We start from the raw sequence: 25,265 nt of genomic DNA, 5'->3' as shown, positions 1-25,265 counted from the left end.
CCCGGCTCCCCGCATCCCTGAGCCACTGAGGGATTCATCGGGAAAACGTGAATCCTCGCTGATCCGTTTGGATCCTGTCCCATTCCCTGTCTATGCTGCTGTGTGCTTCAACAGCTATTAGCCCTGAAAAAAAAAAAAAGAAAAAAAATTTAAAAAGGAAAAAAATCCCGATGTACAGAAAAAAATAAGCCCTTAGGCCAGTGGTGCACTTCGTGAGAGGGAAACATCTTGTATGCTAATTGGCTTTAGGTACTTACAGCAAGATTGAGACTTGTAGCATTGCCACAGATTGTTGGAAATTCCTCCGATAAGCTGACAGATGAATGTGTCTCTCTCATGGAGAGGTGAGAGAGCAGCAAAATACTTCCAAGAGCACAGGCAGTGAAGCAGAGATATTTCTGGCATGTCAACACGCCGGGGCGGTGAGAACGCTGACCACTCGCTGCGGGAAGGACGGGCAGAGAGGGAAGGGAAGGGAAGGGGGAAGCAGCGGGCAGGCAGGCACGAAATGCTGATCTGCCGGCCACGTCCTGCCACCTGCACACCGAGGAGCAGCTCTTTGTGAGAAGGGCTCCATCAGCTTGAATTACTGCTTGTGAAGCGAGGTGGGAGCGAGCGGGAGTAACCGAGCCAGGATCCGGCCCTGCGCAGGAGCACGGCCAGCAGAGGTGTGAGCTGAGATTAATGTCCCAGCACAGCTAATTGTTGGGACCTGCTTAACCATAAACCATGGTTATTTCTTTGGCTGAAATTTGGAGGGTTTTTTTCTTTCATAGGTTTCAGAATTAACCATGCCCCTTAGCCATGGGCAGAGTTAATTTCTGCTGGGTTCCAAGCCCTGCTGTTGGGGTGATGATGGGGGAGCTGGGGCAGAAGTGTGCAAAGCAGAGCTGTGCTGAAATTTCCCCACAAGCACTCACCCTTCAGGCAAACCTTCACCTCCTTTCTGTACTATAAAAAATGAGGAAAAATAAAAAGCCTTCAGGCCCAGGGGCATCATGCATCTTGCCCCACAGCCTTACACAGGAGCACAAGCACAATCCCGTCCTGAAAATGCACCAGACCCTGTGGTTCACTCAGCCTGTTCCAAAACACTGGGAATAAACCCCACAGGAGTGTAAAGTCAGTGTCACACAGACAGGGCACACAGCTGGGCATCCTGTGCCTTTGTCCCACTCCAGCTGCCCCACCAGTCCTTGGTTCTCCCTCTGCTTGCAAAGTGTGAAAAGTAATTTCTGATGGTTGAGATGGGAGTTGCTGTTCAAGGCTTTTTGCAGGATATTTGGAGCTGTTTCTGAGGCTTTTAAATGGACTCTTTGGGTGTCTCTGAGTGTGGACCCTGTGCTGAAGCAGTGTTCACTCCTGGCCATTGGCTGTGCCTGATGCTGCTCTGCTGTACCAGACTGAGCCCTGGATATTGCCCAGGTCAAACAACATTGCTCCTTCTCTCCATCGACCTGAAAGCATTTGCACAGGTGATTTCCTGTCAGTTCTGAGTGCACAAGGAGCAGGAATGGTCCTGTGGCAATTTGCAGATCCTCCTGCTTTTAGACTTGGGTTCAGTTTCTCAATTTTTGAGACAATTCTGCCTCTGACCTTGAGCAAGGTCACTTTCAACTTCCGTGCCTCAGTTCTCCCAGCAATAAAATGGGCTTAACAACATTTCCTTTCTCCAAATTTAAGTTTTCCTCACCATGTCCTGCCCACAACTGCACACTGTGAATCCAATGGGATCCCTAATTTAATAAGCACAGGGGAGCCTATTATTATAACCTTCATGCCATAGCTCTGTCTATATCTCTGCCTGCAATTTGCTGTAGGAAATATCACTGCTTTCTCTTCTCAATTGCCATTAGCAATTGCAGCAGCTGTGGTGCAGGACCCAGGGATTTTCAGCTGAAGTCTAAAAGCAGTTGACAACTGTATGAATCTCAGAGCCAGGGTAAGTAGCTAATGCAAATATCAACATTGTAGTAAGAAACACTCAGGAGCAGTAAGTGACTGATAGAAAAGTGATTATATGGACTTTATGTTGAAAAGTAAATATTTACTCTTCACCATTGACAGATGCTTCAAGCACCATAGATCTAAAAAAGACATTGATTTGCTCTCCTCCAGCCTCTCTTATCTCCTACTTATGAAAATATCTGGTGAATAGTACATCATCTGCTTGCTCCACAGCCTAAGTGCCTCAGAGCAGCCACTCAGGTAATTTATTTGGCACCCAACAGTGCAATAGTTAATTGCAGTGCTTGTGGAATTGCGTGTGGGCTCTGCCACAGCCTCCTGAAATGCAGTCACCCAGCACTGCTCCTGCTTCCCTGGTTCAGAGCTTGAACACTGGGCCAGCTCTGCCCTCCTCGGCAGCCACCCAGGCATTAAAAATAAGGGGGAAAAAAAAAACCCAAACAAGAAAATAAAAAGGTTTCATTCTACAAGAAATTTTATTCCTTGAAGAAGAAGTAGAAAGGAGAATGACCTCAGAAAATGCAGCTGTGCTCTTTAAGAACAGGCTGGCCGTCGGTGGCTCCCCGTGCCGCTCTCCTCTTTGCCCTCCTGGAATTGCCTTGAAATAACTTAAATGAAGTTGAGCCACTCGGAGGCTGTCAGCTTTGCTGGACCTCCTTGGCAATCAATTTAACCTCCTGGAATAATTTTTTTTTTTGCCGCTGAAGTTGCTGAGTCAGGGATGGGTGTCTGGGGGCTGCCTGCAGAGCTGGTGCTGGTCCCTGTTCCCCAGGGAGCCAGCCAGGAACACGCCTGTGGGCAGATAAGGTGCTGTTCCTCTCATTTGCTATTTTTGGAAGGGACACTCATGGGTGGTGTGTTACAATGACCTGTGTGTGACCGTGCTTTATCAGCTGGGGGTCGGATCCTTCTGAGGGCAGCTGTGGCTGTGCACACCCAGTGTGAGCTGCCTCAGTCTTCCTGCAACCCTTAAGGGGCAGGGAAAGTCCTCTGGGATGCTTCAGCATCCCTGCCCTTTGGGTGGAGCAGGAATTTTAGCCTCCCATTGGCTCTAAAGGAGAGAAACACGCTGTGCTGCCTCAGTTTTGTCCCGTTTTGGGGCTCAGCTGTCTTCAGAAGAGCCCTTGCAGCTGCAGGTGGCCTTGGATGACATTGGCAGGGTCCGTCCATGCGTGCGTCCCTCCCGCTCCTCGGAGCTGCACTGCTCCTCACACTGCAGCAGCTTTCTCTCTACAGCTGATAATTACTCACCTCAGAAAGAAATAATCACAAAGTGGAGGGTACAGAGAGTTGTTCACAGAAGAAGAGAACTAAAAACTTTGTCTGTTTCTCCTTTGGAGCCTCTGCATCGGCCGGAGGGATCTGCCCAAGCTGCTCCGTGAATGCTGTGCTCAGTAATTACCGACTGCATAAACATTTCTCTTTTATTTAATTTTGCCTGATGATAATTAGGTGTGAGAGGCTTGTTTAGCAGCCTCTCACTGCTTCCTGCTCCCAGTTGTTTCCAAACCTGGAACAGAGGATGGAACCTGCCCCACAACGACGTTACCCAGTAAGATGCCATCCAGCACAAACTCCACACCCTGGAAAAAGCAACCCAGCCTGAAAAATGCCCTAGATGAATCCCAAAAGACAGCTGCAGTGTAAGGCTGCCTTCCAGGGCTGTCACCAGAAGAGTGTTCAAAAGAGAAGGAATAAGAAACACATTTGCCAAGTTCATAAAACTGCGACCTTGAGACAAAGGTCACCAAGGCATCACTGGCTTTCGCTGGGTCGTGGCACGAGGGGACAGCCACCGTGACCTGCAAAGGGACCTTTGATGACATCAGACATGTCAAGGAGAGATTTACTGATAACAGAGCGTTAGAACACTCTGAGAGTGTTTGCAATGCTTGGATTCTGCTTTTGCTGAACCAGTGCAGCAGATGCAGTTAGGGGTGCTCTGCACCCATCGGTGCCTCAGTGCCCCCAGCCCTGCAGGGACTCGGGGCTGGCTCCCCACACATCCTGCACCCACAGCATTTCCAGGCTGCCTGTCCCTTCTGCTCTCCTCCTCCATCAAGTCCCTCTGCCTGCATGCAGGAAAATCACTCCAGGGACTTTGGTAAGATTTTTCCTGTGAAGGAGACAGGTGAGAAGGAACCTCCCTCTGGCAAAGGCAGTCTTTTAATCCTTTTTTTTTTTGTGCAGGTGCTCTGGTGCCTACAATGCTGCTGGAAGTCTATGGGCCAACACCAACACATGTGTAAAGTTTCATTGTCACCAGAGCAGAAGTGTGTGGATAGAGAATATTTTGTTCACACATTAAACATTCAGGTTTCTTTTATTCTTTTTTCTTTCCCCACTCTTCGTGCGATGCCAGCAGCTCAGAAAGCTGCTGCCTGCAGCCTTAGGTGTGCATTAGCTTCCATTTGATTGCTGTACAGCAACTCTTCTTATCTTTGAAAATTAACCATTTCATAAGCTGAGAGGAGGTGTCTCACAGCGTGAGCGTAATGCACCAGGCATTGCACCAAAGACTGCAGAGTGCACCACTCTTCAGTCAATGCTGGGGCTTTGACACCTAAAAAAAAAAAGTATATTCCAATTCCAGCCCTGTCAGATGTACAAAGCATTTATGCAAAACTGTCTTTAAGAAGACATTATTCTTAGGACTTTTTTATTTTATTTTATTTTTGTGACAAGCCGTATTTCACAAAAATCCTCACCTTTTCTTGCTTATTTAATTCAGTGTCACTTACAGTAAATTATATTTGTACAGTTTCATTATCACATCTATGTAAATTCTTCCAATAAGGTATCCTCAGACTTTAGGATGCAAAACAATTTTAAGATAGGGTCTAATATAAAACAAAGGAAAATAAGCAAGGTGATTCCTTTTTCTGCATTGACTGCATGGATGTTAATGAGAGTCATCTCCATGTACAGGTTAGCATCTGGTTGCTATATTTATTTTAATTGTGTGGTTTTGTTTTTCAGGGAGAAATCCAAATCCCATATGTGCTCTCTTATGACACAAACCCCTGAAAAATCAGAATAAATCTATAGATGTAACATCCATGTGCTTTTTAATTGCTCTCTTCTCACTAACTAAATACTGTGGGATGTTTCAGGGTGAGATATGAACTTCCCAGCTTCATCTCTTTCCCACTCCTGTGTTGTCCTAGCTGCCTGCTGTTGACTCCTTGTAGGTCATTTCCAGCAACATAAGCAAGACAAGCAAACAGCAAAATTGCAAGATGCAAATGCCCTTCATTTTTGGCTCCGAGTCAAAAAATAATAAGTTGACAATAACCCTGCCAGAATATGCAGCAAGGGTGACTGCATTTTTCTTCCTGTTAGCGTGACAGTACAAGGGAGCTGGTCACCAGCAAGAGACGAGCTTGTGCTCCCCTGGTCACTGCAGCATGTGCCTTGTTTTAAAGGTTTTAAAGGTTTTTCTGGGTAAAGCAAAAAGAATTCTACTCCAACAGCAGCTCGTTTCCACTTCTTCAGCAGGAAAAGCATGGGGGGGAGGAAAAAGAATAGGAAAAAAGCAGATGACTTAAAGTAATGCTAAAATAATACTAAATGAAGCACAGCTTGTTTTATAAAAGCTGCTGTGGGTGTAGGGAAGAAATGCTTTTCTGGGTGATGCTCATGGTGGAGATGGGAGGGCAGGTGGGGACCCACAGGGATAGAGCTGAGAGCCTGGAGCTGCTCTGAGCTCTGAAAGGAGCCTGGACTGAGCTCTGAAAGGAGCCCGAAGCTGCACTGCCCGTCCCCAGCCCTGCAGTGAGCCCTGAGATCCCCCCCTGTCACCTCCTGGGCTCCCTAACAACATAGAGGGGATTCCTCTGTTTTAACAACTTGCATCAGCATCTTTTCAGCCAAAGGGTTTAAGGTGGCTCCTCTGGTGTCCTCCCTTTCACCCAGGGAGTCCCAGCTTCCCAGCCCTGCCCTTGGCACAGGTGTCCACAGAGCCTGTATGGACTTCAGCAATGCTGATGGGGACATCCTCGTGCTGGGAGTAAATCAAACAATTGCATGAACTCCTGAACCCTTTGGAGGTCAAGATTTGGAGCTCAAGACCTTGAGTTGAAAGTATCAGGGTGCTGCAATGATATTGAACACAAGAGGAAGAAGCAGTGAAGTCTGACCATGGAGGGATGATCAGCTTCCAGAATTCCTTTTCCTCCCAGCTAAGCCTATCTCTGTTGAGCTGAGGTTCAGCTCCAGCACCAGAGACTCTTTATCTCCAGCCAGGAGGAGCCAGTGGAGGAGAATTCTGCAGTGAGCAGCACTTTGGGAGTTTGTGATAGATGCTGTCTACCTCATTACTGAACAATGAAACTTTATTGTTCCCTCTCTTCTATTGATTTTTATGTCTCCAAAGCATGCTGGTGAACTCTGAAATGAGCATCTGTCAGGGGGAACTGCTGCTGCTGATCTGCACCTTTGAAGAGAATGTCCATGGATCAAATCCTGGATCAGTCCTGTGCTGCGTCTGCAGGAGAGCAGGGCTTCCCCTGGGCTGGGAGTGCTGAGGGTTTGTCCTTCCAGTGCACCTGGCCTGTGAGAAGGCTGGATACCTTCAGATCCAGTGCACCAGCACCTCTGGGCTGGGAAAAGGCAGCACTTTGGCCAACATCCATGCAACTCAGCACAGACCTTCCCAAATCAGCTTGGCTTGGAGAGTGAGACTCTGTCAGTGGGGACTCCAGCTCCAGCCTGGAGAAGTGCTGAGCCTGGCATCTGCTTCCATGGGCTGAGCACTGGAGGGGACCCCACATCTCCATGACACTCTTTGGTGTGCTGCCACCCTGCCTGCAACACCAGAGCAAATATTTGCATTATTTGTTTGTGTACAGCCCTCAAGCCGGGAAGCGTTTGCCCTGCAGTCCCTACACATACACCCGTGAACTTCACAAGTAGTTAATATTTTATGCATAATTCATAAAATTATACTACATTTTCTGGGAGTAATTAGCTGACTCTGTACCTCTAATGAACTGCAGGTTCAGCTATGACAAATACAGCGGGCGACTCCGAGGGATAGTAACACGCAGGCGCCTTTGAGCAAAGTTCAAGCAGCTCCTAAATTAACCAGAGTGAATCCCCAAAGATGCAGTATTTATGCACTGAAGAAGGAAGGGAGGGCTCTCATCTCACCACTCTCATCAGCCATCACAGCCCAAGAAGCAAGAGAGAGAAAATAAGAGTTATTTACCTTTTGCTAATTGGGAGCTGGGCAGCTCAGGTGAGACTTTCCTCCTTTTGCTTTATTTGGTTGATTGCGTGGAGTTGTCATGGAAGTGATCCCCAGAGTGGAAATGGATGTAATTGGCACTAAGATTTTCAGGCTTAAATTGCAAATTTTTCTTAAAATTCTGTTCTCAGTTGGAGGAAAATGAAATCCATTTGAGCTGTTCAGGTTCTTAAAATAGAAACCGAGCAATTTAATCAAAATTCTTATTTCCAGAGCATCAGCTCTGCTTCTGTGGGTGCAGGGCTGCCTTTTCCCAGGGCTCAGCTCCAGCCCCTTTAGGGCTGCCCACTGAGACAAAGCCAGCTGTGCTATACACCCAAAAAGTGGAAAATTCGGGTGCTGGGTGAGCAATGGTATTTGTAACACCGGACACAACCTTTTCCTCTCACCACTGAGTTTCAGGCTGAATAACTGGAGAAGCAGCAGCACTTGGCCACTCTCTGCTGCCAGGCTGGGACCCCTGCTCTTTTGGCATCCCCTTCATGGCACTAAATACAGCACAATGACCCCAAAGCAGGAGAGAACCTCGTGCTGCCCTGCTCCATCTCACCCAGCAGCAGTGCCATGACCAGTTGGCACCACATGGGATGCCAGCAACATCTCCAGGGCACACACCTCTCCTCCCTGCTCCCAACTGCTCCTAAGTGTGGGCAGAATGAAGCTGCTCACTGAGGGTGACCTCACAAACCTGCAGATCTAATACACTGACACCAGTAGTCTCCAATATTAAATTTTCCCTCCGCAGCGTGCTCCCTAAATGGGACAGCCCATCCTGCCACAGCCATTCCCACTGCTGGGACACACGGATCCACTGCCAGGAATTGACTTTAAGTGCAGGGCTGCAAACTGGTAAATGTATTAACTTCAGGTGCCTCTCTGACATTTTTTTAAAAAATTAAATTTTCAGCTCTGTCATAGGTACAAAGGGAGCCACAGAGAAGAGCTGCACGTGTCAGGGGGTGAGCACATCAAGGCAGATGATGGTGACACCTGTCTGGTTGAGTTTAGGCTGACAAAATTCTGCAGAGAGACCTCTATGGAGGGAAGAGGATGCTCAGGGGAAGCAGTGATGCAGGGGCCTCCTCAGAAGCAGACCTCATTTGTTCAAATTAGGTTATAACTTAATTATGGATGCAAGGCTCTTCATTCCTGACAAGTTTTCCATAATCTTAACTTGATCTCGTGTCATAAGGGTCCCATCTTCTGATAACCAAGCCCAGCTAAGAGTTTAACTAGAATAATAGCTGATTAAAAGGGGTTAATAGATACACCTCAAACAGAAGTAAATTAACGGGAGACGCCGTCTCTTGGCTAATGGGATCAGAACAGCATTTGTTTAGTTTATGAATGATTAATCTCCCTCTCTTGGCATTCCTGGGATGCTAATTGCACTTAGGGAGCCCGTGTTTGTTTTCACAAGGGCTGGAGGTGGCAGGAGGAAGGCGCTGCTTGGCCCAAAGGGGAGTTCGCTCACCCGGGTAATGGGCTCTTGGCTCAGCCTCGGGGATACCGGGAAAGCCACGCTCTGGGACAGGAGCTCCTCCTAAACCCGAATTAAAGACTCTGCTGGAGCCATTTCGGGTGTTTTATGAGGAAACCTGTGAAGTTCACAAAGGCGCCGAGCGCAAGGCGAGGCTCACCGTCCCAAAAACGCTCGGATTTTTCCCCGTGGAAACACTCCAAACAGATCACAGCAGAGCTGAAAGAAAGGCCAGAGGAGGGAAACCACTTCTCACGGTAACTTTTGCGTTTGACAGTTCAAAGCAGGAGAGCAGCAGCATTTGTCAGCAGCGCTGGGAGGGAGGCAGTAATTGCCTGGAAGCAGCCACAGATGCAGGGCTCACTCCAGCTGCTGCTGCATCGCTAAGAGGTAACCAAATCATTTTCCTCTCTACACACTTGTCAGCATTTTAATCCTCCATTATCTTTGTACCTAACAACACAAATGTGCTACCTCAGCCGTACTGTGAATTTACTAGCAAACAAACCATTTCAAACAAAAAATAAAAGAAAAAAGAAAAGAAGAAAAGGGTTTTCATCCCTGGCTTAGCAAGCGTGAGGTGTGTGGAAGGTCTCCCTGCTCATTGCAGGGGGATTGGACTATGTGACGTTTAAAGGACCTTTCTAACCCAAAACACCCTATGGTTTTATAATTTTATGAATAAAGCCCTTCCAAGTGGGGGCCCTGATTCAGCAAGGTGCCAAGACAGGTTCCACCAAAGTCAGCTGGCAGCACCCAGCACAAACTTTTAGCGTGTTTGCAAAGAACTCAGTGAGTTTGGAAGCAGGAGGAGCAGCTTTGAAAGGCAGGTGCCCACCCTGCACAGGATGCTTGCAGTGACCCATCAAATAATCTTTGGTGCTCTGGCAGTTCTTTGTAAGGATCAAAATCTGGGTTTACCAAATTACTGAGCTGTGATAAAGGCAAGTTCTTCATTCAGTTTAGTTTCCAATGCCCCAGATGATGGTGGGGTGTGACTTTATGGATGGTTAGGGCTCACTGAGGGGAAATATGTGTAGAGGAGAGGACAGCCAGGGTGCTCAGTGTGTGTTCATGATCTTCCAGCCTTTACCAAGGGATGGATGTTTGAAAGATGGGAGGAGCATTGGGAAGACCAAGAGAACAGCTCTGCACTAGACCTCTTTTTAAGTTTGGGATGAATTGAAATTAGGTGAGAGGAATCTAATTTAAATCCAGAAGTTCTGCTGTTACCAAAACTGCATGCTAAGAAAGGGGATGCTCTTTTACTATTCTCCATAAATAATGTTACTTTGTGCTGCTCCCAGGTGTTTCATTCATCACTGGATTGTATAGAAAGCCTGAGCTGAATAAAACCTTCTGAAAGAAGATGAGGAGACACACTCTGCCTTGTAGATTATTTCACAGCTACTGAAGCCATTTGTTTCCTCTGCCTGTTTCCCACAAACTTGGAAAATTAACCATTTACCAGGAGGCGTGACTTTTACTTTTTGCCAAATGGCATGGAAATAAATTCATTACTAAGGGAAACATCTAATAATATTAGATTTTAGAATAAATTACTGGATGATTTGGTGGAGGAACACCAACAAGGCAGATTTGGGCTGAGGTCTGAGGGGGGCTCAGAGCAGCTACAAAGATGTGAGACCTTTTTCCATGCTGGGGTGGGGGATCCAGGTTTTGCTTGTTGCAGGAGTATGGAGGCACCAGAGCATTTATGAAACTCTCCCAGACATCCCCTTCCTGAGCCATTCAATCCCCCGAGCTACAAGTATTTGTTGCTTGTACAAGTATTCCAAACCCTACCCCAGCTGAGGTCTCCTGAGAGCCTCTGGCAAAATTGCTGCCCACAATTCGCCTGTGGCAAAATTGCTGCCCACAATGTTTGTAAGCTCAAGAGATGTTTATGGGCATGTAAAGGATATCCAGACATGGTCCCCAGCCAGCTCATCCCTGCAGCCTGCCATGCTCAGGGCTCACTGCCCTGCCATGTGAAGGGGACCTTGAGCACGGAGGCACAAGAGGTTATGAGCAGATATGGGCAGGGATGAGGACAGGTTGTGCAAACGGGACAGAGACTGTTCTGAACTCTTCTTCAGAACCCATCAAACTCACCCAAAGGCAATGTGGGAGGAGTGGGTGAGATGTGCTGACAGCTCTGTGCACAGAGGCTGAGCTTGGGGACCCCGTGGGTGGTGGCCAGGGGGAAGCTTGGGGCAATGGGAGTTTCGTGTGAGGGACTGGCTGACAGTGGTGCCCTGCAGCCCTTCTCTCCCCTGCTGGAGAACCAGGTCTGCAGCCAAAACAGCCTTTTGTACAGCCCAGGGCAGCCTCCCAGGCAGCGGTTTGAAAATCCTCTGCCTCGTGCGGAGGCTTACAGCTGCAGGTAGGTGCCTGGTGGGATTTGCAGAGGTGCCGAGGCATGTAAAGCACCTCATTCCCAGTGCAAATGCCACCAGGTGTCTGCCTGCATCATTAGGCACCTAATGGCCTCTGAAAGCTGGCTCCTGGGAGTGGGATGCTCCTGCCAGCAGCACCCCAGAGCCAGGCTGGCTGCTCTGCAGCACAGCTCCCATGGGAGACACAGCCCTTGGCCCCATCCCAGCACCCCGGGACCTGGCAGCTCCTCCCTGCCTCAGTTTCCTCATGCAACAGCTGAATTATTCACACACATTGTGGAAGATCACACACTTTGTGATCTCCCACAGATGAGCCACGGTGGGAGAGTGAGGTGGTACCAAATGGCTGATTATTGCTAAAAAATTATTAAATATCATTTTACCTGCAAAGCTAGAGCACAGCATGGTACTGGCTCCAGAGCAGGATTAAAACACACCCCAGCCTGTCTGTATTTCTTACCTTGTCCTTGCACAGAGGGGCTACAAGGTGGGGAAGTTTTCTCTTCTTGTGCTGTGACAAATGGTCTGGCCAGGTAACAAATTCCAGGCTGGAATATGCCTCCTCAGCAGCCCAAGGTGTGATTGCAGTGGGCAATGCATTAATTCCTGAAATGTCTTTTTTAAATTGGTTTTACAGTTCACTGGGAGTGTGAGGCTGCAGCCTCTATAGCCAGTGCTGCTCACACACAACTGGGGGAAATTTAGCTAAAAACTGATCCCACGTGGCTGGGCCTGGCAGCACAGAGCAGGGACCAAGCCAGGTGGGAATTAATAAATACATTTGTTTGTCAGCAGAGAGCACACTGTATGCAAACATGGAAAACCACACAAGTACATGCAGCACGGCTCAAAAGGACTCCTGCTAAATCCTTTGCTCTGGTTTCATGAATTCCAGGTGTGTGCAGGGCTGCAAGGTGGGAGTTTGTACCCAAAAGTGCCAGGCAGAAACAGCAATTAAGGGATGGTGTGTTGATGTGCCCAGCACTGGTGGGGACAGCTCCTGCTCTCAGACCAGCTCAGGCCTTCAGTGGCATCTGGGAGTTCAGGGATTGCACAGAGCCCCAGGACCTGAAGCAAAGCCATAGGAAATCCTTCTCTTTTAGAGGAGTTGAAAATCCTTCTCGTTGAGAGGGGTTGAAAATCCTTCTCTTTTAGGGGACTTGAGCATCACCCCTGAACAACCTAATCAAATAAATGACCCAAACAGCCCAAACTCTGTGACACACCTGAGCACAAGCCCTGGAAAGTGTCATTAACTCCTCTCCTGTCTGGAGGAAAGGCTCTTTCCCTGCTCAGCAGGTACTTGTTCATTCTGGGAAAGAGTTAATGCAGGTTTGTGCCATTAGCATCTGCTGCAAATGCCCACAAAAGAACCAGTCCCTGCCATGTCCTGCACTTGAACCCAATCAGGTTAAAGTGTGGTCACACATCAAAGGTGCCCTCAAAACCAGCAGCTTCCTACAGATCTGCATGTTCATCCTCAGATCTGCTGACTTCAGGGATAAAATATATCTCTTACTACCTTTTGCCCCTGTAAGCAGGGCACAGCCACCCAGCAGTGATTTCAGGGCAGGAGCTGCCTCCCTTCCCATCACTCTGTCCCACTGATGGGAAGAGTTGTGGCTCTTCAACCCCAGAGCCTGGGGTGACTTTACAGAGCTTCCAGCAAGGAAACAAAATTTTAAAAAAAATCCCAAACAAACAAAAGAAAAAAACAAAACTCCTTCATGTTTTTCATGTGGGTTTTTTATTAATGTGGAAAATTAACTAGAGCCTGTAAGCCCAGGATCCCACAAGGGTAGTAATGGTAAGTCACTTTTCAGAGTGTAATCACACTGGAAGAGACAAATATCTGCAGCGTGTCTGCATGGGCAGGATTCATGCTCAGGAGCCACCAGCCTCCTCCAGCTCCCTCAAACCACTCAAAGGCTTTGAGAGGCCTTGGCACCAGAGCCCTGACCCCCCTTGGCAGTGGTTTATTTTATTTTTTTTACTCTCAATCAGACAATACCTTTGGGAATCTCTTCTAATATGGCTCTGACCAGGCAGGAGGCTGTGCGGATCTCCATGCATTGTGTCTATCATCTTCGTCCAGGCATTTTAATTTACACTGCAGTAAAAAATTTGGCACCCAACCTTTTCTACTTCAAGCCACAACGGAGAGGCTGCTCCAAAGGCTTGACTGTGCTGGTTTCCCTCCTCCATTCAGGAGAAGGACATTGGAAAGAAAACCCCCCAGACCGGGGGTGACAGGTTTTAATCCCGTCAGCCTGGGGTCTCATTGCTGGAATGACTCTGCCAGATGAGGATCTCTTTGCCTGTCCAGAGCAGCTTTGCAGCACACAGCAATACAGATGATCCTAAATAAATATATATCTATATCCTAAAGCATTGACAGAGACTGTCTTACTCCAGGACTGGTAGAAAATATGGGATTCTTTCCTCAAGGAGGTCCCTTTGCTACACAGGGGCTTCTCCATGCCTTGCACAGCCCTCAGAGCTGGGATGGGGAAACCTCTGCTGGAGATTCTGGGGCTCTGGGACCTTTCCCTGCCCTTTCCCCCCACGTCAGAGTGAGCTGCAGGTCGGTGCAGCCCCTGCCTGGCTGCGGGAGCCGCGCAGCAGCGAGGGGATCCTGTGCTGCTGCAATGCAGGGCTCAGTGCAGGTTGCAGAAAGCGAAGGACACACAGACACTGCAGAACCAGGGCCGGAGGCTGGAGGGGAGGATCAGAGCCCAGCCCTGTGCCGTGTTCCCCTCCCCATCTGTCTGCCTTGGGCTCCATCCATTTCCAGCCAACACCATCCATAGCCAAGCAGCCAGCAAAGGGCACCTCGGGCACTGGCAAGCTTGGGAGGTGAAGGGGCACAAATGCAACCAGGAGTAGGCAGGGCTGATTTCTACGGTCCCACACTGCTTATCTAATGCTCTGGCAAGGAGGTGGAGCCAATTTATCATTGTTTATCCCCAAAACAGCCACTGCCTCTGCCAGATAATGTCTGGGGAGAGTCACCTCTCCTCCCATTCCTGCTTTGCTTTTCAGGGAGGTAGCAGTAATTCTGCTGGGCACAGGGAAAATGCACCAACAGGAATACACTGAGCCAAAATTCTTAAAAAAACTTCTGAAAAGAGAAAAAAAGAATAGTAAAGCAGTTTTCTTTCTCTTTCTTATTTATCACTCCCACTGTTTTCAATATAAAACAAGGAGAGGACAAAAAAGAAACACTAAGTGAGGAAACAGCAGCCTTTCCATTTCTTTCATGCACCTGAATTGTTCTCATGAATGAGGATATTTTTGTTTTGGAAAAGTTCCCCAAATTAGCAGGGGTGAAAGAGCAAAAAGAACTTCTTGGATCAAATTTCCCAAGCAGGAAGCACTTTCCTACTCTTCTTTCCTTACCTTAGTCTGGATTCTTACTGTGACCTGGTGGCTTCATTTACTTCTGTACATTTACAGAGCAAACCTCCCTGACATTAACTAACCCCAGCTTTTTTTTTTTCCTACAGACCACCTTCAAAACCAGCATAATTGTGAATTTAAGAAGGAACACACCTTGAGAAGACAGAGGGGAAGATAAAAGACATGGAGCAAAGCCGTGGCCGACATGTATTTGCTGCTGCACAGAGAGATGGGGAAACAACCAGGCACGAGGAGGAGAGTGAAGAATTGGAGCCAGCTCTGCAGGTCACACACTGGCAATGCCTCAAGGACAGGAAACAAATGATCCACTGCTGTGTTTGTAATAGGATGGAGGGGAAGGGATGGCAGGCAGGCAACACACTCCCGTGGATGGGAGGAGTAGGAGGGAGATGCTGGTGGAGGCAGGAGAATCCATCCACCTGCTGAGTGACCCCTTGAGGAATGTTATTCCTTCATTTTTTCCTGTCTTGTTGCTGTCCTGATGGAGTTGACAGGGTTCTGGGCACTCACAGGGTGAGATCCCATCCAATAGAGGAATGGGATGAGAAAATGGGACTGAAGAGCCAAGGGACAAGGAGAGGAGGCTGCTGGTTGTGGGACATGAGGTTCCTCCTGAAAGCACCTTGGAGCTTCCTGGAGAGAAGGAAGGCTGAGAACAGAAGGGACAGAAACCATCAGAAGGGGACCCAGAGGTTGGGTGATGAGTGCCAGGGAACCTCAGTGTTATGGAGCACAAGGGAAGCAAGAGGCATATGGGTGAAAAAATAAACAATAATAAATATTTCAGGACCTGCACTACTCCTGACAGCTGTAACGGGTGTATATCAAGAGCTCCCACAAACCCTGGAAATTTCATTAAGAAGCCCACAATGCCTGGACACATATGGAATTATGATACTTCTCATCCTTTCCTGTGTCAAAATCCTCCAAGCCTCAGCTGCCTTAAAAAGTTGTTTGTAATAAATACATCTTCTTAATGCTACCATATAGGGTATTTGCAGCTGGGTAGCTTTGACTGATATAGCACATTCTTTATGGCGATCATTCCTTGATTAAAAAAAATATTTTTTCTGTGTCAGGCTCTTTCTGTCACTATCGACCATAAATCAATTTGTCACATAAATGGTAATAAAACAAGAGGTGTTTGTTCTCCCAAACACCACACAAGTGGGTTTTGCAGCATGGTTACAGCTCTGCTCTGATGGTTTGGTGGTCCTTGCCCTGATGGTCCCGGGAGGGCAGCACAGCTCCGTGGCACTGCAGGAAATGGGGAAAGAGCCATGGGCTCATCCAAGCATCACTGGTGTCGCAAGGGTGATGTCTGCAGTGAGCACTGGTGTCACAGGGGTCACACCAGCTTAGTCCTGGGCCAGTGCTCACTGCTGACCTCCCCACACATCCCAGATCCAAATGGAATTGTTTGAAATTCTGGCTGTCCCGTGCTGCTCAATGGTGCTGCAGAGTGTGGGTTTGTACCTGCGAGTGCCTCTGTGTATTTTAATAAGAATAAAGCTCTTGACTCACTGCAATGACTGTCAGAGTCCCACAAAGTGATGCTGGAGCTGCTTCTCCTTTCTGTGTAAGTATCCCAGATAGAGTGCTTTGCAAAAAACACTTTCTCCTAGTGAAGTGTTCTTATTTTTTAAGGTTTCCTAGCCTGGGAACACGGTACAAGTGTGTGTGCTGCAGGGACCCAAGTTGCAGCCTGACTTGCCGGCCATGCGTCTGCCAGTCCTCACTCCCCGAGCGTCTCCAATTTCAGCCTGGCATTCCCGATCATCGTAAGTCTGCTTAACCATTTTAATAGCACTAAATGGAGCCTGTGCTCCTGCCCTTATCTGCTCTCTATGTCTTCCGGGTCACACATGCTTAGTTTACTGTCAGAGACAAGTTTTTACTGCTGTCAGCACTGCAGCGTGCGGTACCTGCAGAGCAGCAGGCTGCGGGCTCTGCGCTGCGTCCTCGCTGGCAAGGAAATTACCACCCGCCAGCTGATTCCCCAACATTTGTCTTGTGCTTTCTTAATTGGTACCATCAAGGAAAAATGCTGGAGAAAGAAAAAAAAAAAACAACAAAAAAACAACGGACTACATGGTGCAAAAAAAAAAAAAAAAAAAAAAGGTGATGTTATCTATTTACAAGCCTTTTGCGCGGCGGTAATAATAATTAACATAACAACAATGACTAATAATTAGGATTGCCTGCATTGAGTTAAGGACATGATTTTGTTTTCCTTTGTGCACATGCAAATCTGGACTCATTTTCCTCTTGTCACCAGAGGAAAAAAGTGTGAGAGGAGAATAAGTCCACAAGCAGGGAACATGCATTTATCTGGGCATATTTAACTCTGGTTACCCCCAGACCCTAATCCACTGCTGGCAGGATAACCCCCAGCACATACCCGTGTTCCCATGCAGGATGCTGGGGCTGTGCATGTCCACTCCATCTGTATTTCCCACCTGGAAAACCCGGTCAGTTGTCTTTAAAATCACATCAAACAGAACAATGCAAGTGGAGACGATAAAAGATGCAGAAAAGATGCACACGTGGCTTCATTCTCACCCCCCTTCACTCTGAGCCCTGCAGGCTGGATCTGCAGTTCCAGCAGCTCAAGAAAATCTTTGTCAAATTAATAGATTTAAAAGTAGAAAACCCCAGCCGAGAGTCCGGGCACGCTTCTGAGATCACCTGCTCGGGTTCTGCACCAGCAGCACTGATGGAATTACTTTTGCTTTACACCAGCATAAATAAAAGCAAGATCAGTTCCACTATCTGGAAGGTAAGGATGAAGTTTTACAGCCTCCTTTTTCCTTATCACACCCAGACTTTTTAATACCCTGGAAGGATAATGAGCAAGGTTGTGCCAATGCCTGGCTCTCCGGGCTTGCAGGCACTGCTTGTGCTGGGGCTCTCACCCCCTTTCCCTCTAGAAATTTGGGATGCGAGCAGCAGTGGCGCTGGAAAAATGATCAGTTGTTTATGAACAGATCATTTATTAAATCCCCTTGGCTAAAGTAATTCCTGCCAGCGTGAAGGTACAACAGAGTGAAAATGAATAATCTCCCCTGCAATTCTCAGGGGCGAGGGACCACACTCCCTGTGTGCTCTGCTGCTATATTTAGCACAGATACAGTGAGTGCATTCCTGCATGGAGCTGCTCTCCCCAAAGAGCACTTTTTTGGACCAGGAGTGGCTGCAGAGCAGCTGGATCTCCCTGGCTGTGTTACTGGGGTGGGTTCTGCTGCAGGGTTGCTGTAAACCGAACCCTGGGGTGCAGGGCTGGAGCCCCTGAGCTGGGATAAATCAAATGGAACAGCTGTGACTTACCCCAGCGGGCACTCCAGCTCTGGACTTATCTAGTTACAGGCACGTTGCTCCTGCTCCATCCAGCCCTGGACCTTAATATAACTTTTAAATCGTTGCGAAATGAACTTTGCATTTTATTTCCTTGGACTGGGAAAAAAACCCCCATTGCTGTATGGTGCCCTGGGACAGGGGCAGAGACAGCTACTTATATCATTTCCAGCAAAACACCCCATGAAACATGAAGGAAACTGGAAAATCAATAATCATTATTACAGTGTCTCTGGGTCTCGGGTGTGGGGGGCACTGCACATCCCTGCTCCAGGATCCAGCCCCTGCTCAGAGCATTTCCAGTGACGCAGTGCAGGAGGGAAAGGAAGAAACAGGGAAACTGAGGCACAGAATTGTTTATGAAGAGTTTATGGTGCGACAAATCTTCTTCATCCTCACTGCCCATGGGTCCTGGCAGGGAATGTGGAAGTCCCAGCCTGTGTGAGCAGCTCTGCAGCAGTGCAAGAGGCACAGGGCCAGCGCAGCATGGTGCGGGGCTGATGTTCTGAGATGTGTGTATTTCTGGCAGGGATATAAACCTGCTCAGATGATGCAGCTGTGCTCTGGACCATTTCAGGACAGGCTCATGTGCCATGCTCCCCCAGGGTTGGCTCCTTTAGCCCATCCTGCTTCCATCCTCTGTGCCACAGGCAGGGCAGGGTGAGGGGGTTTGTTCCTTCCAGCAGGATTTCCATCCCTTGGAGGGGCTGCAGCCCCACAGTGGGGCTTGGGCTGGGTTCAGCAAGGTGGGCTTGTGAGCCACACCTGTACAAAACCAAGGTGGGCTTGTGTGCCACACCTGCACAAAACACCCTGACAGAGACACCACAGAGCCCATCAAGGCTGGGAGGTGACAAGGACAGCAACCAGCACTGCTCTGGCTGCACTAACACTTACCATGCTCTAAAAACACCGAATTATGAAACCTCTCCACCACCCAAGAACCTTCTGGGTGAAGGAAATCACTGAAATGAAATCCCAAGGGAATTTCAAAGCTGGTGGCACTCACACATCGCTTTCAGAACAATCTTCTCTCTTTTGGGGGCAGTACTGCAGGGAAAATCCCATTGCCTTTCTTCTGGTGCAACCAGCACCTATCTCCTCCCCATGGCAGAGGGCTCAGGAGAGAGGTGAACTCAGTGGTGGGGAGCCCTTGCTCTCCTCCCTCCTTCCCCTGCACCCCTGGTACCCCCCAGCTCCACAGGCTGGGTGTGAGAGCTGCCCCTGTGCCTGCCTTTGTCTGGAGCGTGTGCACAGAGGGCAGATGATGGCAATTGATGTGCTGCTTCCTTCAGGTTTAGGTTTCCTGTCAGCTGAGCTGCAGATAAACCATAAACACAAAGAACAAACAAACAATTAGCCTCCCTCGGACCCAGCACACAGACACTCTGCTGAGGTTTATAGCCATTTTCCAGCTTTACTGCTGGGATAAATCTTTCACCACCCACTGCCCAATCAACCTCAATACAAAAAAAAGTTGTTTGTTCTGTTGGTTGGGTGGGTTTTTTTTTTTTCTTTTTTGTTTTATATTTGATTTTTATATTTAGGAAACATTAAAACAAGGGTGCAGAGAGAGAGGTGGGGACTGACATGTAAATTCTGTATTGATCCAGAGGATGTGCTGGCTTGATTCTTCCTGGTGTGGGACCAGATGAGAGGCAGAACAACCTCTGCTTCCTCTGAGCAGTGTTTTCCACCACTGCTGGACCTCCATTTGCAGAATCCTTCAGCCCCACACATCCACCCTCACCCTGGGCACATACCAGTGGGTGCATCAGGCCAGGGGATGCTGCCTTCCAAAAGCCCCCTAGTCTGCTTTATTACCCAAATTTACTCTTCAATCTGAAAAAAAATTAAGATAAATCTGTTCGTTTTCCATCCTGCACTGTATATAGCCCCAGGTAGGATTTTCTTGTCACTGGGTAAAAATTGCCTTCATGGTGTCACTGGTGCATCACTGGCACAAAAGGCTGATTCAGATTTGGTGGTAAATTACCCATAGCTTTTTTTTTTTTTTTCATAGGACTGTGAATTTTGTCAAAACTTTGTGTGGCAGTTTCATTTTGTGTCTTTATCGTCCAGCGAGGGGGAGCTGGGAGTGCTAAATTAATTTCTGTGGTGAGACCAATAAATTCAGCTCTCCTGCTGTAAAAGATACATTAATTTTGCTACATTCCCTTTTTTAATAGGCACAAAGCCACCTGGATAAATACAGGTAGCACAGAGAGAGCAGCCATGGACCTGGGTACAAGGACTGTCAGCTACAATAAATAAGTCAGACATTAAGAAAACAGTATATGCAGAGAAATTGCACTTTCTTCTTACTTTGGTTTTTAGCATTTTTTTGTGTGAGGTGAGGGAAAATGGTAGTCTGCAATAATTTCATCTACCATAAAGATGTGAAAAGAAGATGAAGGATGTCCTCTGGGTTTAAAATATTTAGATGTTTTAACGTTTAATGCCAAATACATGAGTTTTGATAAATACAATAAAGGAAGTATTAATCTCACAGGCTGTACACTTGGACATGGGGCTATTCCCTCATTACAGCTTCACTGCCAGTGGGCAAATCTGGGGAGCATTTTTCATGGATCTGCTGAGGGATAAGCAGGGACACTTGGGACTGTTTCCTACAGGAGTTCAGGGGTGACTTTTTTCAGAAATTGGCTGAAGATCACCAACCTGACTGGGAGAACAGACCTCTGATACCCACTGGCAAGTCACATCCAGAGACAGATAAACCAGCCAGCCAGCCCATGCTGGGAATGGGACTGGGTTGATTTTTATGGGGACAGTGAGGAATTTGTGTTTGGTGTGTGCCTTGGTGCTCCCATGGCATTCCCTGCCCAGCCCTGGGAGAAACTGGACACACCAACATTGGCACCTGAAACACTGAACCACAGGCAGAGGCTTTGCTAGAGGTGCAGATAAGACACAATTTGGTCCTTGCCACACTTTGGGGCTGTGCAAACAGCACTGGTCAGAATTGAGAAATTATTTTGTGGGGAAACATCTTTTAATGAACTCATTGCAAAACCTCTTTTTATACTGCATCTGGAAGGCAGCAAATCTCAGGCTGGTGGCTGCTGAGGGAAATGCCCCTCCAAGGTCAACTAGTTCGGAGCTCTGGATTGGTAGAAGGTTCTCAGAAAATGCTGATTTTATCATTGGTTTTGTGCCCAGTTCTGCTCTGGAGGTGATCTTGTTATCGCACATTCAGAAGTCAATCAAAGATACATTGAACAACGTTTTGGATGAACAGTTGGATGGCTCTTCAGTCCCTGAGTCTGAAAATCAAACCCAGAGGCCTCCAGAGGCTTGCTGAAGTGAGGACAGGCAGTGATGCCAAATGATGTCTGAAAGAGCTCCATGTCCACAAGAACCCTGCTCACGGCAACGCGTTCCCATTTCTTAGACGGATCTGTGTCCTGTGCTGTCTAGCCAGAGCATAGATTTCCTGCCAAATTCTCCTTGCTGTGCTATTACCTCATCCCTCTGACACACTGTTTGTCCAATCCCACCATTTTTCCTGCCCTGTCTGGAGGGTGAATTCTCTGAGACAAGGACTTTGCATCTGCTGCAGCTCCACGTTGTCCCCAAACGCTGTGGATGGATCATCCAGAGGTTCTGCAGTGATTTCTCTGCAGGGACACAAGGGACTCTTTTCTTGTGTCAGTCTCAGCTGCTTTGGGGTAGGTAGAGTGAGGTGGGGAGCACAGCCAGGGCTTGTCAAATGCAGTAGGAGAAAATCCATAGGACAGAAGGCACAGCCACTTTTCCTTGCAGCTCCTAACACGGCCCCATCACTGAGAAGGAAACAAAGCAGGGAAATCATGGGGAAAAAACCCACAGAGCCTGTAGCCTTTGTGTGGCAGAGCAAACATGGCATGTAAATCAGCATGCAAATGAGGCTGGCAAGGCTCTAACGAGGAGAAGTTACCACCAAGATTCCTGATGCAGCCCCAAGGCTGAGAGGAGCATTCCACTGCACATGAGCATCCCGAGCTCAGGCACAAACCGCGCTCGCGAGGAGTGGAATAAAAAGGGCAATTTAAGACAAGGGTGGCTGTAAGTAGCAGATGAGAAAACACAATAAAAGGGAAGATTTCTTACTCTGCAAGTGAATCCATTTACTTCAAAGGTACTACATTTCTTTGATACAATAGCATAACGTTTTTATTGGGGACTAATTGAGCCAGTGATATAATTACGACAGTAAATTAAGGCCTGAAGTATACTTTGAATTTAGGAATAAATTCGTAAATACTTCCTTATCAGTGGCATGTAGGAAAACGACCAGACTGATTTAGCAGGGAGGGATTCTTATGTATTGGCCACCTCAGGAAAACGATGAGCCCTCTTTCCACATAAAAATGAGTGATACATGAACTGCTTTGACTGCAGCCTTTTAGTCACTTCTTGCTATAATCAGCTTTACTAGTGGGTTAATAAAATTTAATTAATAGTTAATTAAGGCTTACAGTCAAGTATACCCATTTTTGATTACTTTATCATCACAGTGTTTACATGAAGGTGAAAAGCAGAGCCTAAAATTCATCTGTCTCTGAGTGCTGCTCAGGACAAGCAAGGGAGAAAAACTGCATTGCCTTTGAGCCTTAGGAAGGGGACAAAGGTGATCAGAAAAACCCTTCTTGGGATGTCAGGCTGTGTCTGTGTCCTTGACTTGCAAGTCTGCAGCAGAGTTCTTTAAAACCCTTCATTCCTCCAGTCTGACTTTCCTTGCTGGTTCCAGATCATCTAGTGCTCAGGAAAACAAAAAGGCAAACACCAAAGAGCCAGAAGTGCTCTCAGTCAGTTCATCCCTTCCCCATCACTGTTCTGCCAATTAGTGTCCAGATATCCTCAAATACGATTAATAAATCCAACTTTAGCTCCAAAGCTGGACCAAGTTTCTGCAGTTCAGTGACAGTCTGGATGTCTGACATGTTGAAGGAAGCTTCAACCACATCTACACCCAGCAGAAAGTGGATATTGGAAAGGAGAAAAGCCCTTGAATAATGTGTTTAATGCAGAAAAATGCCATCAAACTGTTTTTTATGGAAGTGTATCCCTCAAAAACTGCTGACTTCTCCTTTATTATATTTAGCAATACAAATAGCTGAGAACTGTGTTTGGGCTCATTGCAGATAAAGTGCTGGAAAGATAGTGGTGGAGTGAAGGGACATTTATTTCTCTTACTGAGACCTGCACCGTGCTGCCACAGCTGGTGAATCTTATCTCTAAGGCTTTTCTTGGGAATAAAGCATTTAGCCTTTGTAGCTGGGTCTTGTTACAAGGAGCAGGAGAGAAGATTCAATTATGTGCCCTGGCACGGGGAGAGGGAACGAGCAACAACGGAGTGCTGATGCAAAGGGAAGAAAGCCATGCAGCAATCACCAATGCCCTGAACTGCACACAGGAGACCTCATTGACCACAACAGTGTGATCCAGAGAGAAAAGGAAAGATGAGAGCCTAGAGTGCCCTCCAAGACAGATATGATCTCAGGAATCTGCAGATGGGCTGTTGCATGCTATCAAGATCTCTCTAGTGTTTCTCCTTGGAGGGGTTTACAGACAGAGGAATATTGCTCTCCCCAGAGACCACCCTAAACAAAGCAAGAGCTCAGTGAACCTCCCTTCCTCAAGTAAAACAGTGCAGCACAGTCCCTGGATTTATTATTGTAATTGCTAGAGGAATTACTGGTATCCTTGCTGTACCCTTGCTCACCTTGCCTCAAAACCAGTCAAGTATCAGCCAGGGGATGATGATACTGCACGAGTGCAGCCCATCAGGCAGTTTTACTCTCTGACAATATGAAACCCTGGCCAGGTTTGGCCCAGTGTGCTGCCAACCCCACGCTGAGCAGGATCCTCACTCAGAGGATGGTGTTTGCTCCAAGCTGCCAGCGTGCCCTGTGCCTGCTGAGCCTCACCTCCCCATCCCCAAACAGGGCAACCTGCTGGGCTTCCATCAAAGGCTCATTTATCTCTTGTGAAAGTACATGACGTATCAAATGTTTTGCCTTGATTAATGATGCTAATTAAGCTAATGGATTTGAGCAATTTTACAATTGATATTTTTATGTAATTTTGTTTTCGCTCTGCGGTAGCCAGAACTTAGTGCCCTGTCAGCTTCCCTCCGTCATGTTCAGCATTATGCTCAGACATCATCTTTAAGGTCATATAAATAAACAAACCAAGAAAGCTCGTCAGATTTTTCCCAGCCCTCCTCCCCTCTCCACTCACTGCACACTCCCAGGATGTGCAACGAAGCAGATTTCAAAAGCAGGGAGCAGAGTCACAAAAAGCAATATCCCAGCAGAGAAAAAGATTGGATTTGGGGGGTCAAGAGGTTGGATTTGGCTTCTAGAAACCCAGGTCCTTGTCTCAAGTGTCCTGTGAGTCCTTGGGGGCCACAAGGAAGCTGCTTCCTTTCTCCATCAGTAAATTAGATAAACTAGAAGGATGTTGTCTTGCTGGGGAGGAGGCTGCGAATAAAAAAAACAAAATTCTGGACTTGATGACCTTAAGGGTCTTTTCCAATCTAAATGGTTCTATGATTCAATTCTACAGCACAGATGTGTCAGAGAGAGGGATGCTGACCTAAATTTGGGGTCTGAAGGAGATGCTGTGACACTGACTGAACACCTGAGCTACAGAGCAGGTGGTGCTGCAGGGAGAAGCTGTTTGCATGGCAAACACCAGGAGCAAAGGGCAAGAACTGGGCATGCAGTTTCCTCAGTGCAGTATTGCACACACTGAGGAGGCTTTAAAAATCCTGTCGTTTTTATGGAGTGCCTGAATCCCCACAGGTGGAATTTGTGGGTCTTTATTTGTTTACAGGACACCATCAACCAGAGGGCCATGTAACTACTGACCATGTAATTACACTGTGAGGCAAGTTCCACATGTTGACAGGGTAAATAAAATAGCAGGTTATTTTTTCCTGTCTGCTAGGGAGAGGATTATCATGAGATCCTACAGCTCCAAATGATGCAGTAATTATGGCTTCAATAACCAGGCAACTTCTAATATCATTACCAAGTGATTGCCAGGGAGACTGTCACGTTCTGGGACACATGAATCATGGATACTGGAGAATGAATGACCTGGCAGCTCCAAGCACCAACCCACCAATTCATTTCCCACTTTTGTCCAGTGTATTTTTAAGCACCTCAAAGGAGGTTTTCCACAACCAGCCCTGGGAGATTCTGCTGCCCATCAGGAGGAGGAATGCTGGCCTTCATCCCTGTAGCTGGCTGTTTATGCCCCACACTCCTCACTGCTAAAAACCACCCTGGCTCCTGCATCAGCCTCCTGAGAGTGCCTGGGTCTGATGGCTTTGAAGGAGCCAAGCAAGGAGCCAAGAGCAGGAAAATCTCTGTGGAGCCTTACT

The 25,265-nt window shown here is 47.5% G+C and overlaps 1 long non-coding RNA gene across 3 annotated transcripts; it reads left to right on the top strand.

The window, feature by feature from the left end:
• The first annotated feature begins 454 nt into the window (after nucleotides 1-454).
• LOC141731110 (uncharacterized) lies at nucleotides 455-10,312 on the top strand. 3 transcript variants are annotated; one of them, XR_012583039.1, is made up of 5 exons: nucleotides 461-1,942; nucleotides 2,068-4,072; nucleotides 4,159-7,207; nucleotides 8,974-9,086; nucleotides 10,004-10,307. It is a non-coding gene; the product is annotated as an uncharacterized LOC141731110 (long non-coding RNA). The 3 variants fall into 3 exon arrangements; XR_012583038.1 differs by having other exon boundaries at nucleotides 455-1,942; nucleotides 4,159-9,086; nucleotides 10,004-10,312; XR_012583037.1 differs by having other exon boundaries at nucleotides 8,974-10,310.
• The last annotated feature ends 14,953 nt before the right edge of the window (nucleotides 10,313-25,265 follow it).

Source organism: Zonotrichia albicollis, chromosome 17 (assembly GCF_047830755.1).
Source record: "Zonotrichia albicollis isolate bZonAlb1 chromosome 17, bZonAlb1.hap1, whole genome shotgun sequence".
In the NCBI taxonomy this organism is placed as follows: domain Eukaryota; kingdom Metazoa; phylum Chordata; class Aves; order Passeriformes; family Passerellidae; genus Zonotrichia; species Zonotrichia albicollis.
Note: the sequence above shows the minus strand (reverse complement) of the source record. Positions and strands in the feature narration are given on the sequence as shown.